Here is a 17151-nt window from a genome sequence, read left to right as displayed (position 1 = left end):
TAAACATTCTAAACTAAGACATATTCCTAATCTTGATAAAATTGTTTATTGCAGAGAAATGGATTACACCAGAGTTATTCAAGCTTCAAGAAGAACAATACTAAATACCATACTACTATCACTCAGTATTTATGAAAAACCTATATACAACACCATTTTAGAAGGAGACAAATTTACTTCAATTGTGACTATACAAGTACAAGTTTTAGGCACAAATGAAGAAATGACTGAAACTTTCACAGAAACTCCCGAAGTAACACAGTTGAAATCAGAAAATGCAACAACTGAAGAAGCACTTGGTTATTTGCATCATATCAATGAATTTGAAATCAGAGACTTCAATTTCAAAGAATTATTAATGAGACGTAGCCAAGTAGAAGAAGCAACAATCCAGATAAACAATCTTGAAAGAGACAAATCATTATCTAAGTGTACTACTACAATCTCTTCAAGTTCACCACATTGGCGTTCAGCAACAATTAATTGATTTGGAGAAACAGAACATCGATTTGAAGAAAGCTAGTACAAAATATGCAGAAATAGTCAACATTATAAAAGACTCTAATGATCGCAACAGCTAATGATATTGCCCAGACTCTCACCTAGAAAAATACTCACCAAGTAGATATGCAATCCGATTATGAACTTATTATTCTTAATATTAGTTACTTTGTTTTAAATATGAAGAAATTATCTTTTCTTAGTTGAATTCTCATATGCATTTAGCAGTTTAACTGCATGGATATATCAGAACGTTGTATCTTACGTAGCTGTTTGCTTTTCAAGTTCTCGAAAAACTAAGCATCATATCTTAAATGACTGCTCTCTAACAGATTTGTCATTGACAAAAACCCCTTTCTCTCTCAACCTCCTAATAGTGCTCTCTGCTTCTTAGACCCCTTTGTCCTTGCACAAACCATCGATCAAAGTGGTCAATGTGGAGGCATTGGGGAAATGACCAGCCTTCAACATCTCAACACAAAAGTCAGCAGCGTCCTCCAAATTTCTGCCTCTACAGAGCCCCTGAATCAAGACGGAATAACTTAAGGCATTGAGAGGGATGCCATTTGTCATCCTGCTCAACATAGAGCATGCTATATTACAACCCTTTTCTCCCTTCTAACTATGGTTTTTATTTTCTGTTTCCACCAGTTTTCACCTAGAGCTTTCAAACTTGACACAAGTAGAGAATGTATGTGTTCTCCTTATTTCTTCCTCGGAATGATTGCCATCAAGTGACAAAACGTTGAGACTGCAGAGAAATCTAAAGTTCCTTATCAGTGCGACAGAGTCCAAGTAAGTCACAAATAATAGTAGTAGAGTAAAAGTAGGTCTGGAAATGGTAAATTACCATCACGAGGTGTTGATGATTATATGGAGTGGTATTTTTCCTTAGATATCTTTCCAATCCATTAATACGATTGAACTCAATTTGGCCTTATTGGGGTTGTCCACGTCAGCAGGAGCATTAAGAAAAAATAGGAGAAATAACCACCCAACTAAGAGTCTCAATTAAATTATGAAGAGAGAATGGGAAAACAAATAGCACCTTTTAAAATTAGGTGAGTTATTGTTTTGTTGCTTTAAGTAATTATTTCATTGAACTATCTTTTTGAGTTTAGCTTTTTAAATAATTATACCTTACTTTGCCGCTATTATGCTTCATTCCAAATTAATTTGTTTATTCTCAATAAATCCCAGAATTGATGCCTAGGCACTATGCCTATTTTCTTAATTAACACCAAAGATATATAAAAGTTAAAATGGCTGTCTATACTAACAATTTTGGCTTTACACATATTTACTTTGGGGTCATTTCTTGCATTATGGATAATATAAACTAATGTAATTTTTAAAATGCAGCTCATGGAGTATGAAACCAAACACAATATTTCACTCAAGACAGCGTTGAGGGAAATTCTAATCAAGGAAAAAATTCAGGGAGAACCAGTTTACATATCAAAGATTGAAAACAACCAATACGCTGCAGATGTCATAATAGATTTGCCAATAATGAGAGAAATCTTCAAAAATCCAAATTATCCTATAAGCCAATCATTTCCGGGGACGTATCAAGCTAAGAAAGTGGACTCAGAAAATGCGGCTGCATGAAACGCTATCAGCTTTCTACAACAAATATACAAATTTGAAGTTTTAGACGTCAACCACAAAGAAGTCATTACTAAACGTGAAAAGCTACAAGAAGCAAAGACTAGAGAAAAACAACTTCATCAATATATTGAAAACTTGAGAAATGAAAATGCCTATTTGAAGTCAATAAATGAAGCATTGCTTATAGGATGACCAAATTGGGAAATGGACTACCTAAGCATCCCAAATAATTGATCAGAATTGGATGAGGATTAGTGTAGTGTTAGATCCATCAAATTTATTTTTTTTAGTTGTTTTCGAGATGAATTATCTATTGGATCAGGATTACAATAGTGTTAGATCCATCAAATTTATGTTTTAGTTTTTTCCGATTTGAATTATCTATAGTTCATCATAACTTAATGAAATATTTATTTTTCTCTACATTTGCATTTACTTTTACAGAAAAATTAAGTTTTGCATTAGTTGTACAAATGAAGTCATACAACCGACTACCAATAATCACGGCAGACATGTACACAGGTTTAGATGATACTACTGCCAACTCAATGGTTAGAGAAAAAAATTTCAGCACTATCACAGTCACAAAGCCCCCTGAAATTGTAATGGATTTCAATGCTGATGAAGAAATTGCAGAATGTATTGAAAAAAACGGAATTGGCTCAAGGAATGAAGGATTTGTCAACCGAGTATTCAAGATGAAACTCGATAAATTTATGATGAATTTACGCAACAACCAATATTTTGAAAAAGGTAAATCAATACGTTTTACATTTACTGATTGTTAAAAATTAACAAATCAATGATAGAGATAAAAAATTATAATTAATAAAAAAAAATTTACAGCTATCTACAGGATAAATTTTTGAACCAGAAGATTTCCAAGAGCAAATTTTTTTTTTTATTTTTACAGACTGTAGAAAAGAAAGAATATGACAACAACGAGGAAAACAAGGTTTATATGGAACAAAATGAAAACGGAAAAGCATACTAAACATACCCAACTATAGCAGAAGCAACTTAGAGGACATTTGAATTAGAAAACGAACAAGTTTTCTATATCAACAACACATAAACCATCAGAGCGTGACAAGCAAAGCACTATGAATAAAAGCTTACTATTTATGAACATTACTCACTATTGAAACTGTTATTTAAAAATTTAGTTTAAATTTTGTCTAGCTAATGGAACTATGTCATGATCAATTAGCCAATAGTTTAATGTTTATCAATTATGTCAATTCTTTTGTTTATCTATCCTCTAACATATTATTATTATCTTGAGACTACTTTGAATATGAATTAGATTGAGGTCTAATGCAATAGCTATACACACAAGAATATGAATCTTCAATAACTCATTACCTATAGTATGCAATATCTTATCCTACTTCATAACAGAGCATGGTATTCTAACGAACCCACCCCCTAAACACACACATTTGATGATTACATTTTTGTATAATGCCATCAAATTGGAATCCTCAAAAGGAAAATAACCTTCCATAAGGACAAAAAGGATTACACCACATGACCACAGATCTGCCTTTGCTCCATCGTACCCTTTACTGTTTACCACCTGAAAGAGACAGTATTTGTATAAAGTAGAATCCAAAAGGAGAGACAGAAAGAGAATAGAGGTATTGTAAGCTATTTTATGAAGCAGGAGATCATCCTAAATTCAAAACTACATACCTCTGGAGCAACATAGTTAGGTGTTCCACATGTTGTATGAAGTAGTCCATATTCCTGAAAGTTCAGTTAAATCTTTACAAGCACTGAAATATGACTTCTTAGTCACTGCTCCACAAAAACAAAATCTAATAATCATAGGGTATTCACAGCAAAAGATGATTAATTGTTTGGAATAAACTTCTATTAGGCATAACTTTCACATTTACTAACAAGCAAAAAAAATGAAATAGATGCCACCACACTCACTCAAACTTGCTGAGGCAGTGCACTTAGTCCAAAATCTGAGACTTTAAGAGCTCCATTAGAATCGAGTAGCAGATTCTCTGGATGCAATAACCAAATAATGGAAAAGATGTCTAACTCTGTTCCAACTAATCAAGTTTGTGAAAGGGAGGATCACAAGGACAAAACAAGGGATAATATTGAGGAGCCTAGAATCCAAAACTTTTTTCACCTTGAGGTCCCTATGAAAAACACCTCTGCTGTGGCAGTAATCCATGGCATTGATGACCTGGTGAAAATAATTTCTCGCTTCATCTTCTTTCAACCTCCCATTACTAGCATGTCATGAAGACAAGAAAAAGAAATGGATCCATAGAACCCTATAATGACTGAATCCTACACCTTTAACCTAAGTTATATTGACACGAATACGTGTATTGATATATGCTTCTTTACTACTACTTAGAGGTTTGAACTCTCTAAATTGATGCAAAAGCAACTCAAGGTCCTTACTCACGATCTTCGATTTCGTAGAGTTGGAATAAGGATTCGAACCAACCTAAAGTCTAGGACAACTACAAATTGGTTGTTACAATAAAGGGAACTAAGGAGTAAGGTTATAATACTAATGCTAGGTTTTCTTTCCTATATAACATTTAGAAAAACATTAAAGTTTGAAATCATGCACTTAAACAAAATACAATTTACTAAGAAAAAGGTGGAGAGTTAATCCTCCTCATGTGAAACTAACATTTAGTTGTTGATTTGAAAAGGTTTATTGATTCTTCCTAGACTCATAGACAAGTCCCTAATGGAAAAAAAAATTTGATCCCTAGCATGTATGGCTCACTAAAGAGCTCATACATGCTAGCAAGTGAAACCAAGCAATGACTTATCTCTAAGCTCATTGCTTGATTCCTAACTAGACACTACACCAACTATCATTTTGGGATAGGATGTAGAGTTAGTTGTTCTTCCTAAAAACCTACCAAACCAACAACAATTGTTTTTCCCTCATATGAGTTGGATTAACTCCCCAAAAGGGAAGTTAGCTCATGATCCTTGAGACAAGGAATTTAAACTAGAGAAACAAAGAAAGAGAGAAAAAGGAAGAAGATAAACAATCAAACTCACTTCTATTTATTTTCTAGAAGAAAACAAGTGTTTCCTCCATTAAAACTATTACAAGCTTCTTACTAAAACTAAAAACTAACTTATGATTTTTTTCACTAAGGAACTAAAATAATGTCATGTAAGGAAAATAAGTCAAGGGAGTAAATGGAGTGTCCTCCACCCTTGTCTAATTTCTTCTCCATTTGAGAGAAATCTCATTTCCTCCCACGTGAATCATCAAACCACATTAATTCATTTTTATCCACCACATTAAAACAAAGTGACACCTTGCCTTTTTTCACTATTAACACCTAATCTAATTTATTACATGCAAGGTGTCAACTTTGCACCAATAATTTGTTATTTTTGTCTTGACATGCTCCATGATTGATGACTCATCCAATCTTGTGGCCCCGTATGGGTCCGGTCCATGTGCAGTCCAGATGGCGGTCCGGTATTTTGGGCAGTTTTACAACTTCTACCTATCGTAGAGTTCATCATACGATTGTCCGAAAGACTCTCTTGTCGCATTCGGAGTCCTGGTTCGAGAGGTAGGAGCTTTGGAAGTTTGATGCCCAAAACAAGACATATCATCCAAAGACGTCAGAGTATGTAAGAAAGGAAGACAAGGTAAGTTGTGTGTTCACTTGACCATAGCTTTAAATGAAGGGCGTTTGTCGCACCCCAATTACCGCGACATCACAATTCACTCATACTCCCGCTCTTTTTTGGATCGGCTGCACCAATTAGGTTGCCTACGTACCCTTTCGGGATCAAGCCGCCGTAGTTCACCTCCACCCCCTCCTCCTCTCCTCTCTCCTCCCTCCTCTTCCTTTTTATATCCCTCTCTTAGGGTTACTCATGGGGTATAGTTTGGTCCTGGGCCCATTTTCTGGACCCAATACATACTATGGTCTGGGCCTTATCTCTTGGCCCAATACCTATGTGATACATCCCTAAATATGGCTACTACATTTGCCCCCTCTCGGGTTCGGCGACGATGACGACGGCGGACCCGAGAAGTCTTCAAACTTCCTTGTCTCTCTCTTTGAACTCCAGATATCCACAGTATCCTGTGACTGTACGTAGTCTTCTCCTCCTCAGGACATTTCGTATCCATGTACTCTGCTACTGGACCGTATGTCTGTGAAGTACTCAATCCATCAGTTCTTGTTCATATCCCCCATTAATGTATCCCCAAAGGATCTCATCCCCTTCACTCTCTCTCTTCAACTCGATACAATGCCCACAATGTGTCTCAACCCGGCCATAAGCTCTCCTTCATATAACTCACTACTATGTCCCCGGAGTGTCTCACCTCAACCAACATCTCTCTTTCCGAAAACTTGTCACTATGTCCGCGAAGTGTCGCAACCCTGTCATAATCTCTCCTTCACATAACTCACTTCTATATCCGCAAAGTGTCTCACCCTTTCATTCCCCTTTCGTAGGACTCAACTATCTCATCCCCTTCACTCTCTCTCTTCAACTCAATACAATGCCCACGACGATGTGTCCCAACCCAACTATCACCTCTCACATAGAACTCCCTACTATATCAGCAGTATGCCTCCCCCAGGCACCTGCTCTCTTTCTCGGAACTCACTGCCCTGTCTGCGGAGTGTATCACCCTAGCCACCATCTCTCCTTCAGAGAACTCACTGCCCTGTCTGCGGAGTGTATCACCTCAGCCCCCCATCTCTCCTTCCGTGAGAACTCACCACTATGTCCAGCGGAGTGTCTCAAATGTCATAAGCTCTCTTTCACATAACTCACTACTATGTCTGCAGAGTGTCTCACCCTTTCATTTCCCTTTCAGAACTCCACCTGCTCATCCCCCGGCTCTCTCTCAACTCAATACCATGCCCACGATGTGTCTCAACCCAGCCAACACCTCTCACATAGAACTCACTACCATATCAGCGGTATGCCTCCCCCAGCCACCTGCTCTCCTCCTCGGAACTCACTGCCCTGTCTGCGAAGTGTATCACCTCAGCCACCATCTCTCCTTCAGAGAACTCACCACTATGTCCGCGGATTGTCTCGTCCCCTGCATTTCCCCTTCTCATAACTCACTACAATGTCCGCGGAGGGTCTCCGCCCAGCCATAAGCTCTCCTTCATAGAAATCTCTATCATGTCCGCGGAGTGTCTCACCCTTTCATTTCCCTTTCGTAGGACTCAACATTGTATCCGCCAAGGGTCTCATCCCCCTTGCACTTACTCATGTAATTCGATATACCGTCTGCAAAGGGCCTCCTCCCCTCTATTTCTCTTTTGTAGAACTCAATAGTATTGTTCCTTCTGGAACTCCGGCACGCGGAGGGCTCATCCCCCTCCTCCCCCCACTGTCTCTACTCTGAAATGGAGTCTATTGAGGGGCCACTCTGTTTGCCCCCCAAGTCTGATTGGGATCTCATGTCCCAGAGGGCTCACCCCGCTATCTACGCTCTCGGAGTGGAGTCGATGAGGGTAACTCTGCTTGCCCCCGTGTTTGACTCGGATCTCATGTCCGCGGAGGGCTCATCGCCCCCGTTGTTCAGATCTCATGTCCGCATATCTCTTGCATCTCCGACCTGCGGCTCAACCAGGCTCTGGGGCTACTCTCTTTGACCTGCTGTCTCTTTGCCTTTCGTCCCCGCGCTGGGGCTCATCCCACTCAGCGGGCTCACTCGAGCTCTCGCCTGTTGGGGCTCTCTCATCGCCTCATGTATCTCTAGCATCTCTGGTCCGTGGAAGGCTCATCCCATTCCGCGGGCTCGACCGGGTTGTCGCCGGTTGAGGCTCTCTCATTGCCCCATGTATCTCTAGCATCTCTGATCCGCGGAGGGCTCATCCCACTCCGCGGGCTCTTGCCGGTTGGGGCTCTCATTGCCCCCAGGCTTGACTCGGATCTCCTGTCCGCATATCCTATCTCGCTCGAGGCTTCGAGCACACCGGACCGTGACAACTCTGCCTGCCCCACACGCACTGTTTGGGCACGAGGGTCCGCGGAGGGGTCATCCCCCCCGCCCCCATTCAGATAGTCCCACAGAATATTCGCGAAGGGTCTTCTCGAACCCCTCCGCTTTCTGGCATAGAGGCAGCTCCTCTCTATCTCTTTCACCCATTAGAGTAAACTCAACATCCTCACTACAATTAGCATGTTTCCTCTCAAAAGCCGGCAAACCAAAATATTATATCGGAATACCTCGGAAACATACCCCTCCATTAACTTCTTACTTTGCCATAAATCCATTGCTCCCTCAAGTTTCCCAAAGCTTGAACAAGATCCCGAATCCGGATACCATCGTGATGCCCAAGTGGAAACTTCCTTAAGCTCCAAAAGTCTTCTATCAATCGACGTGCCTCCTCAAACTCATTCTTCTTATCGTGTGTGCATCCACAAGAATACCCACCATATGATCATTTATCACATCGCCTTTTACTCTCAACCTCCTCTTCACACAATATTCTCGGGCCTTGCATCATTGTTCCTGTGGTCCGCTTCCATAACTTCCGTATCACCATTATTAGGAAGAACTACATGACATCTTTCCAACTCCCCAAGTAGTAATGATGACTCAAGGGCCCCAAATTTCAACAGAAACCTCATTATTCTCATTTGTCACAAAAGCCTCAACCAACTCATTATCTTCATCACCATCTTTTGAATCCAATAAGCTTAGATAATTATCCCCATTGCCACATCCGTAGAATTTCACCACATTCCCATCCTCATTGTTCTCCCACAAGTATCATTCAAATCAAAAACATTCCCCGGCCCTCGTGGTTGATAGGAACTCTTTTCCCACATTGTACAAACTGAAGATTCTCCTTCTGTCGAAAGCTCTCAGAGACACCACCATTGTTACAAGGCTCCGATCTCCTAACTTCAGTTCCAGTATGAGAACTATCCCTTGCATCGTAACAGCTAAGCATTTCTCCCTCATTATTACTACAACAAGAAACAATCTCTACGATATATTCCATTCCTAACTCCTTGTCACCTTGCTCCTCTGGATAGGTTGTGTAACACAATTGAAAAGAGCATCATCATTTTCTAAACAAAGAGGGAGGTCTTATTGTACTGCTTCACATCCTCCCACAACGAATTCCCCTCTTCAGATACTTTCGGCAAGATCCCTTCCACGACTTTCACCTTCTTCGCACATTTGTGCAAGTCACTTTCTAGCCGGCTGAACAGCTCATGCTTCCTCAAAATCTGAAGCTCAAGACCCTTCATCTTGTGAGACATATAGAAATGGCATCTAGTGCAGCTTGGACTTCACATCGAAGAATGTCATGACCCTTTGAAGTTGTTGCCAGCTCAGCCTGTAACTGATCAATTTCCAGATCCTTAGTGAACAGCCTCTCTCACCCCCACTGTAGTGTTTTTCTCTAAGTGACAATTGTCAAACACTCCAACTGTCACGACAGTGCAGGGATCAAACACCTCCCATGTATACTGTTCATTCCATTTCGGCACCAAACTGTCGATCACTATACAAGTCGCGAACCCATTTCGACCATACTTTGCAATGCAAGATGCATCGGTTGGCTTCCTTTTCCCTCCTTGATCTTCATTGGCATTAGTCCGGTTGCTCCCAGTACACCCATCTCAAGCACACCAACATGCGGTTTCCAGAGCTGTTTTGCAGTACATCATGGTCTCATCCAAAACATGGTAATCTCCATCAAGTGAGAGACGAAGATGAATCCTAGAACCAAACCTGTTAGACACTTTTGACTCATTGAAGTTATTGTTCATATCAAGACTAAACCACTTTGAGACCACGGGCTTGTTATCCAAACGTCGTTCTATTGCATTAACAGTACATGTATCCCACCCAAAACCTCATCTCGACAAAAAGCCAAACGATCCTCGACAGATACCATCGATAATCTTCGAAAGGCTCAAAACGACAAACATCATGTCCTCATTCCAAAAGGGATTTGATAGGCCTCTATTTGCTGTGGACGGGAGCAACTCTAGTCCTTAACACCGATTCCCCACTTGGGCTTTGGCCATAATCTCGAAATCGCATCAACCCCCCCTTTTCTCCCCATGCACTAGGTCTTGAAGCCGATAATTGAAACTTCGAGACACCACAATTTTGGGGATAGATAAACCTTAGACTTAATCGAACAAAGACTATCCAAATGCACACTAGCCGCCTTTGAGTGCCATGCTTCTGCAAATGCCTCATCAGCTTGAGTACCAAACCAGATTGAAGCCATCACTTCTCCCCCTTTTGATTTATCCCCTCTCCTATCTTCCATTCTGTACCATTGTGGAGCTAACCGACTATCGATGGAACACGCCGCACCTCGCCAAATCATACCAAACTCGACCCAAGAAATCATCCTTATTATTTTCCTTCACAAATATTTCTACCACTGAAGACTATATACAATCTTTGGAGAAGGCAAACATTTGATCCCACTTAGGACTACTAGAACCACTCTTTGTTGCCTCTGAGTAGATAGAACACTCCTGTCTGCAAGTGATGATACTAAGAAATGCTAGAACATGATCTTTCTTCATTATAGATAAAGTAACAGAGTATATGGTTCCAACTTCCAAGCTAAGTCCAAGGTAGTAACAGGAACAGGAAGTAGTGAAAGGACCATAGTTGAAGCCAACGATCGACACACCCTTTTAATCCCAATATCATAGATCCGATTAAAGCCCCTTGTATAATTACTAATGTATCTTTGAACACTAAATCTTTTTAATAATATATCATCAGATCCAGCAGCTCCAACTCGAATAGACGCCAAACAAAGGTAGAAGCCAACTCGAGCAGCATAGCGCATCGATTGACGAATTGCACGCTCAAAGGCATTCTCACGCACATACTCCTGAGACAAGCAATCAACTATTCTTCTCATGGCCTGAAACATTGTAGGTGCACCCGCTCCTTTGTACCGAATCGACCCCACCTCTTCATTGTCAAACAAAGCAACCATCCGAATAGCATGTTCACTTGCCAAGTCTCCGTGAAATTCACATGAACCAACAAGAGCTTTCAACAAGACAATAACTTGAGGCGAAGATTATCTAGCCTTCCAGAAAATATAAATTCAGCATTAACCCCTCCAAGGCAGCTTGGCTGAGTGTCACAAACATTCAACTCGACACTCGTGATCTCATCAACGCTGCAACCCAGTTCATCTGACAAAACCGATCAAGATGAATTGCCAATGTAGGTACACGTAGTAGAGGTCTTTTCACTTTGACAAGCTTGTGAATAAACGACCCATCACTAGCTTTCAAAATAACACGTCCTGCAACGCTTAAATCCCTATCAGACCATGTATGCCATAAACCACCTCCATAAGTCTGTACATTCACCATATGATATCCAGATTTCAACTACGCAGACTTTGGTAGAGTTGTAAAAATAACACGCGAGAGGCTGACCAAGGTCAGGAGTTCGACTTCGCAGAATTTCAGTTTCAATTTCAAACACGGACTATCTGTGTGTGCAGCAATCACATGAAAACCACTACCCGCCTTGTACTTTTGTCCAATGGCAAAAGCAACCAAAGAAGACATATTCCCGGTAAAAGTATCGCCTTTGGCGGGCTTTAAATCCCAGGCATCATTCTCCTTTAACAAATGAAACCCCGCAGCTATTAATTGGCGTTTTGCTTCCGCAGTAGCGTGAAAATGAGTCCAAGACTCGTTGAGGTAATCAAGTAAGTCTCCTACTATTGATGCTGAACTTTCTTTCGAATCCTGGAGAATTGGTTCGGATTTGGAGCAGAAAATAAGAGGAGTGGATGATGAGAATTTCCGAAGAGGAATTTGAGGGAAATAATAGGGGTATTTTGGGGATAAAGAAGATGGAGTGATTGGAAAATAGGAATAAGGTTTGAGGAAGTGAAAACTGTGCATTGCCGCCATTGTGTGTTTTGGTATCCATCTTCACTGTTTTGGTTTTGGTTACAGTACAAATTGATTTTTCCTTGTTAAGCTGGTGGGTGTAACGATCTTCGAGTCTCTGGATGAACAGCTATTTTACTAATCGCTCCCCACAGACGGCGCCATTTGTCGCACCCCAATTACCGCGACATCACAATTCACTCATACTCCCGCTCTCTTTTGGATCGGCTGCACCAATTAGGTTGCCTACGTACCCTTTCGGGATCAAGCCGCCGTAGTTCACCTCCACCCCCTCCTCCTCTCCTCTCTCCTCCCTCTTCCTTTTTATATCCCTCTCTTAGGGTTACTCATGGGGTATAGTTTGGTCCTGGGCCCATTTTCTGGACCCAATACATACTATGGTCTGGGCCTTATCTCTTGGCCCAATACCTATGTGATACATCCCTAAATATGGCTACTACAGCGTTCGAGAAAGAAAACTACTGAAATGTAGTGTTTCGGCGTGTGTCCACTTGACCAGTTGATCTTTGGTAATCTAATTAAGGACGTTTTGGGCAGACGGCAAGGTGTTCCAGCAGTGTACTTTTCACTTGAACTTCACATGTCACGCATGAATAATAATGATGTTCGACGACAAGAATATTTACACTCACCAGCCTTGACGGGGAGGCACTTCCAGCAGCAGCCATGACCGTTCTGGAACATGTAATTCCTAAGTGTTTCATCTTCTTGAGGTGACCACAAACCTTTCTTGAGTTCGGTCTCGGGCATGTCAAATGAGCTGCACCCCATTGTCCGAAGTGCTAACAATGCTGCTTTCCAAGCAAATTGCTCAAAGCTTGTGGTGGAGTCACAAAAAAATGTGGGACGTGGAGCCGGTGGAGGTAAGATTTATAAGCAGCTACATGACTACTATTATTATTATTATTATATTATTATTATTATTATATTATTATTATTACTATTATCTCGAAAAAAAATGACGAAAGATGACACCTAAACTAATGATGGTTGAGACATTTGTTCTAAAAGTAAATGTAGATTGGGGGGTGGGGCCGTGGGGGTAACTGGTTTAATAGTATTTTAGAGTACGATGTAAATAAGAAAAAAATGAAACTTGACCAACAATAACAAATTATAATGATGAGATGGAGCTCTTGCTCTTGCTCTTCCTTCTTGTAACAACTAACACTTTCAAAATATTTAGTTTCTTAATATTACATTTATGTTGTATCAGCAAACCAAATTTCTATTGAAAGTATCAATTTTGACAAGTAATGGCAATGCATCAAAAGTAATTCTTACATCGATGGTACTAATTGTAAGTTGTAATTAATTAGTTAATAACTCGTGTGTTTTGATACTATTGCCAAGATGCGGAGAATGCTTGGGAGTTGGCTCAATGAAGCTAGTAAAACCCTGGAAAAAATATTTAGGGGTAAAAAGAAAGGTTTATCGAGCAAGATATACTGTGATTTCTGCAGATATCAATTATAGCAACAGTAAATTGGAAAACCACGTTTAAAACCTGTAAACATTTCTTAAAATTATTACAACTTTTTGATTTCCCACAAAAGGAAGCAAAGTGAATCGAAATCTTTAATATATATATATATAGAAAAACGAGGGGTCGAGTAAATAGTGAATGTGCGTGGACGTAGGGGCATTTTGGTAATTTCATATTTTATTATTATTTTTTAACTTTTTAGGGGCAAAATAGTAATTTAACGTTTAGAAGTTAAAAAAAAATTAAAAAAGTTTGTGGATCCCACGTGGGTACCACGTGCACAGTAGGTATAACGAGGAGTCGAGTGAATAGTGAATGTGTTTGGACGTAGGGGCATTTTGGTCATTTCATTCACTTAACTGAACTTCTCAGCAATTCTTGATTTTTCTTCACTCTCTCGATCTCTCCATTTTCGCTCACTTCTCAAGCTTCAAACTCACCCACCCTTTCTCTCCGCCACCTCTATATATGTTAAAAAAAAAAAAAAAATCCTTAATCATCTGTGATCTGTGACGAATAAGTGTTTCTCTTGTTATATAATACCATAATACCATATCATAAGTAAGAAATCAATCAAGACTCTGGAAATCAGGATCGGCAATCTTTTGATGTACCGAGAAAATGCTAATTAGCTAAACCCCAAAGAGGTACCTTGAAGTTATTAATAGATATAAATATTTTTTGTATTTGTATAATTTTAACTTTGAAGATGTTGTTCCTTAAACATAGAAATACGACAAGGCTTGAAATCTCATTTGGCCTGATTTTTAGTTATCGTCATTTCAAATTAGAGTTCGTGACATTTTTTTTCGATTAATTGTTATTAATTCTTCTCATCTCTTCCACCTTCTTCATTGAAACTTATCATTACCCATACTGGTGATCGTAATGAGGACAGAGGATGACACACGATGTTAAACCGACATCAGGATTGAAACATCCCAATCGCATTGTATACCATATATATCGACTGAAAGATTCAGCCAAACTAACATTTACATAATAAATTGTTTTGAATTACTTGATTTATCGTTCTAGATTTATCACCTTCTATGCAGTAAATGTTTTTTTTTTTTTTAACAGTTCTTAATTCTAATTGGATGCATTCTCTTGCCCACCAATTATTTCAAGGCTTTGATCATGGACGACTCTTCCCTACCGGAGTCTACTGTAATTAGTGACACAACTCATGTTTGTCGGGATCATCAACAACGAGAAAGAAACCGACGCCAATACATGTCTGAAGAACAGCTTTCCTTGGTCAGAGAGCGTGATCGTCTTCGTAAGCAAGATAGAAGACGGCGAATGACAGATGAACAACGAGCCCTCGAATGCGTACGAAGCCGTGAATGAAGTCGTGCTTACTATCAACGTCAAAAGAAACTTAGGGCTGATGAACAAGAACGTTTCAAGCATAAGGAACTATGTTCATCAGGTAGACGCCGTGTTAATGTTGAATTAACGTTTAAATGTTGAATGAACAATCCAACTTAATTGCTCCTATGTTTTTACCTTTGATTATTTATGCATGCCAATGATAAAGGATCAAACCAACTTCAGTCCCGTACAAAATCTGTACCAATTAACACTCAAGGTTCACACCATTCAGGTAATTAATTGGGTCATTATATATTTGATTAATTAATATTACCATTATCATTCATGAAATTGTCTAATTAGCATTTACTATAGTTAATGCTGAAGAATCGAGCCAACTTCAGTCCCAAGAAGAATCTATCCAAGTTGACGCTCAAGCAGGGGCGGATGTAAAGGTTGGCTGACAGGGGCTGTAGCCCCCAAACTTCTCCCCCCCAAAAATAGTAGTAGGAATACTAGCCGTCTAGCCCATAGGCCCACAAGTGACAAACACACACAATTCCAGTTTGACCGTCCTGTTTGTTTGCTGTTCCCACTTCCCAACTTCCTATTAGCGAAAACAAAGAAAAAAAAGAAATCACAACTCATAATAGAGGCCCACCGCCCACAAGTCACTATCTGTCTATTCCAGTTTCTCACAATTTACAATCAGAGATTCTCCAAAAAGTAAAACCGAACAAAAAAAACCGAAAGGTCAACCAAAAAAAAAAAACTGAAAGTTCGTTACTTTGTGTCATTTCACTCGTCTGAGACGTACTATTCACAAAAAGAAAATTTTGTTCTATATTATTATCTTCTTCCAAATTCGGTTCAATTCCACGCCTAATCTATTTATCATTTTATTTCATATTCGACTATTCATTAGCTAAGGACTAAGGTAAATTGTTTTGTATTATGCCTATATTTTTTATTTCGTTATTGTTTTTCAATTTTCAAATACTAATGTGTTCTCTATTTGACTTATTGCCTTGTTAACTTATAGTTTATATTGGAGTATTAGATTGTCATTTAATTTTTTGTCTTATTTAATTAGTTGAATATTATTGTAGTTATTATTGTGATATTTTTTTTTTTTTTTTTAGTATAGAGCAAACTATTGATTATGAAATTATTATGATTTATCTTAGGTAAGAATGTCTGAACATCAAGCTCGTAAGAAAATGAAAACCATGTTTTCCTTCTTTAAACCCAAAGATGTCACCCCGGAAAATGATGTAACTTCTACATCATCTAGTCTTGATATTTCAAGACTTGATAGAGATGGCCAACCTCCTTCACAAGTTCAAGTTGTTGAAATTGAGCAAGTTGAACCTTCTCCTCAAGCCCAAAGAGTTAGTGTTGAAGAAGTTGACTCCACATCTTTATTTGAACGTGATCCGGGTAAACGTACTCCAATATATAATTACCCGGTTAATCAACAAGATGATGTTCGACGAGCTTTTCTTGGAAAGGGGCGTTGGTTACTTGAACTCAGTGAGAAAGAGTATCCATCCACCATATTCGGAAAGCAAACTCGCCGGTTCAACTCCTCTTGGTTCACACTATTTCCTTGGCTAGAGTACTCACTCCATACTGAGATAGAGCTTATTGTTTTCCATGTTTTATATTTGAAACAAATCTGCGAGCCCCCTGCATTCACTGTTGAAGGTTTTAAATGTTGGAAGAAGATTAATAATGGAAAGAAATGTTCCTTTTGCAACATGAAGGAGGTCCATGCTCACCTCATAGGTCGTGATGATAGCTTGTGAAAATTTCATGAATCCTTCTCGACATATAGATAATATGTTAAATACATTATCTAAAGAAGAGGTTGTTAAGAACCGTTTGCTAGTCAAAGCTATTCTTCATTGTATTCAATTTCTTGCACTACAAGGGATTTCTTTTAGAGGCCATGACGAGTCCAAAAAGTCAAAAATGGTGGAAATTTCAAGGGAGTGTTGGGATTTGCAGCGATGTTGAATGACAAGGTTGCAAATTATTAAAAGATGCTCAGAAATGCCACATATACCTCACATTCAATTCAAAAGACACTTTTGCATATCTATGCCGATAAAGTGAGAGAGAATTTGTGAGAAAATTGGTGATGCAAAATTTTGTGTCCTTGTTGATGAAGCACAAGATAATTCAAACAAGGAGCAAATGGCGATTGTCCTAAGATTTGTTGATAGAGGTGGTTTTGTTAGAGAGTATTTTCTTGGTATTGTTAGTGTTAAAGACACTTGTGCTTTAACTTTGAAAGAAGCTATATGCAATAT

General features: G+C 39.2%; 2 pseudogenes; both read right to left on the bottom strand.

Moving 5' to 3' along the window:
- Positions 1-3499: 3499 nt before the first annotated feature.
- The window catches only part of LOC147500061 (CBL-interacting serine/threonine-protein kinase 23-like), a 37061-nt pseudogene continuing 23409 nt past the window's right edge, over positions 3500-17151 (bottom strand).
- Positions 10668-12033, bottom strand: LOC147500062 (putative aspartyl aminopeptidase; annotated as a pseudogene).

Source organism: Coptis chinensis, chromosome 5 (assembly GCF_015680905.1).
Source record: "Coptis chinensis isolate HL-2020 chromosome 5, ASM1568090v1, whole genome shotgun sequence".
Lineage (NCBI taxonomy): Eukaryota > Viridiplantae > Streptophyta > Magnoliopsida > Ranunculales > Ranunculaceae > Coptis > Coptis chinensis.
Note: the sequence above shows the minus strand (reverse complement) of the source record. Positions and strands in the feature narration are given on the sequence as shown.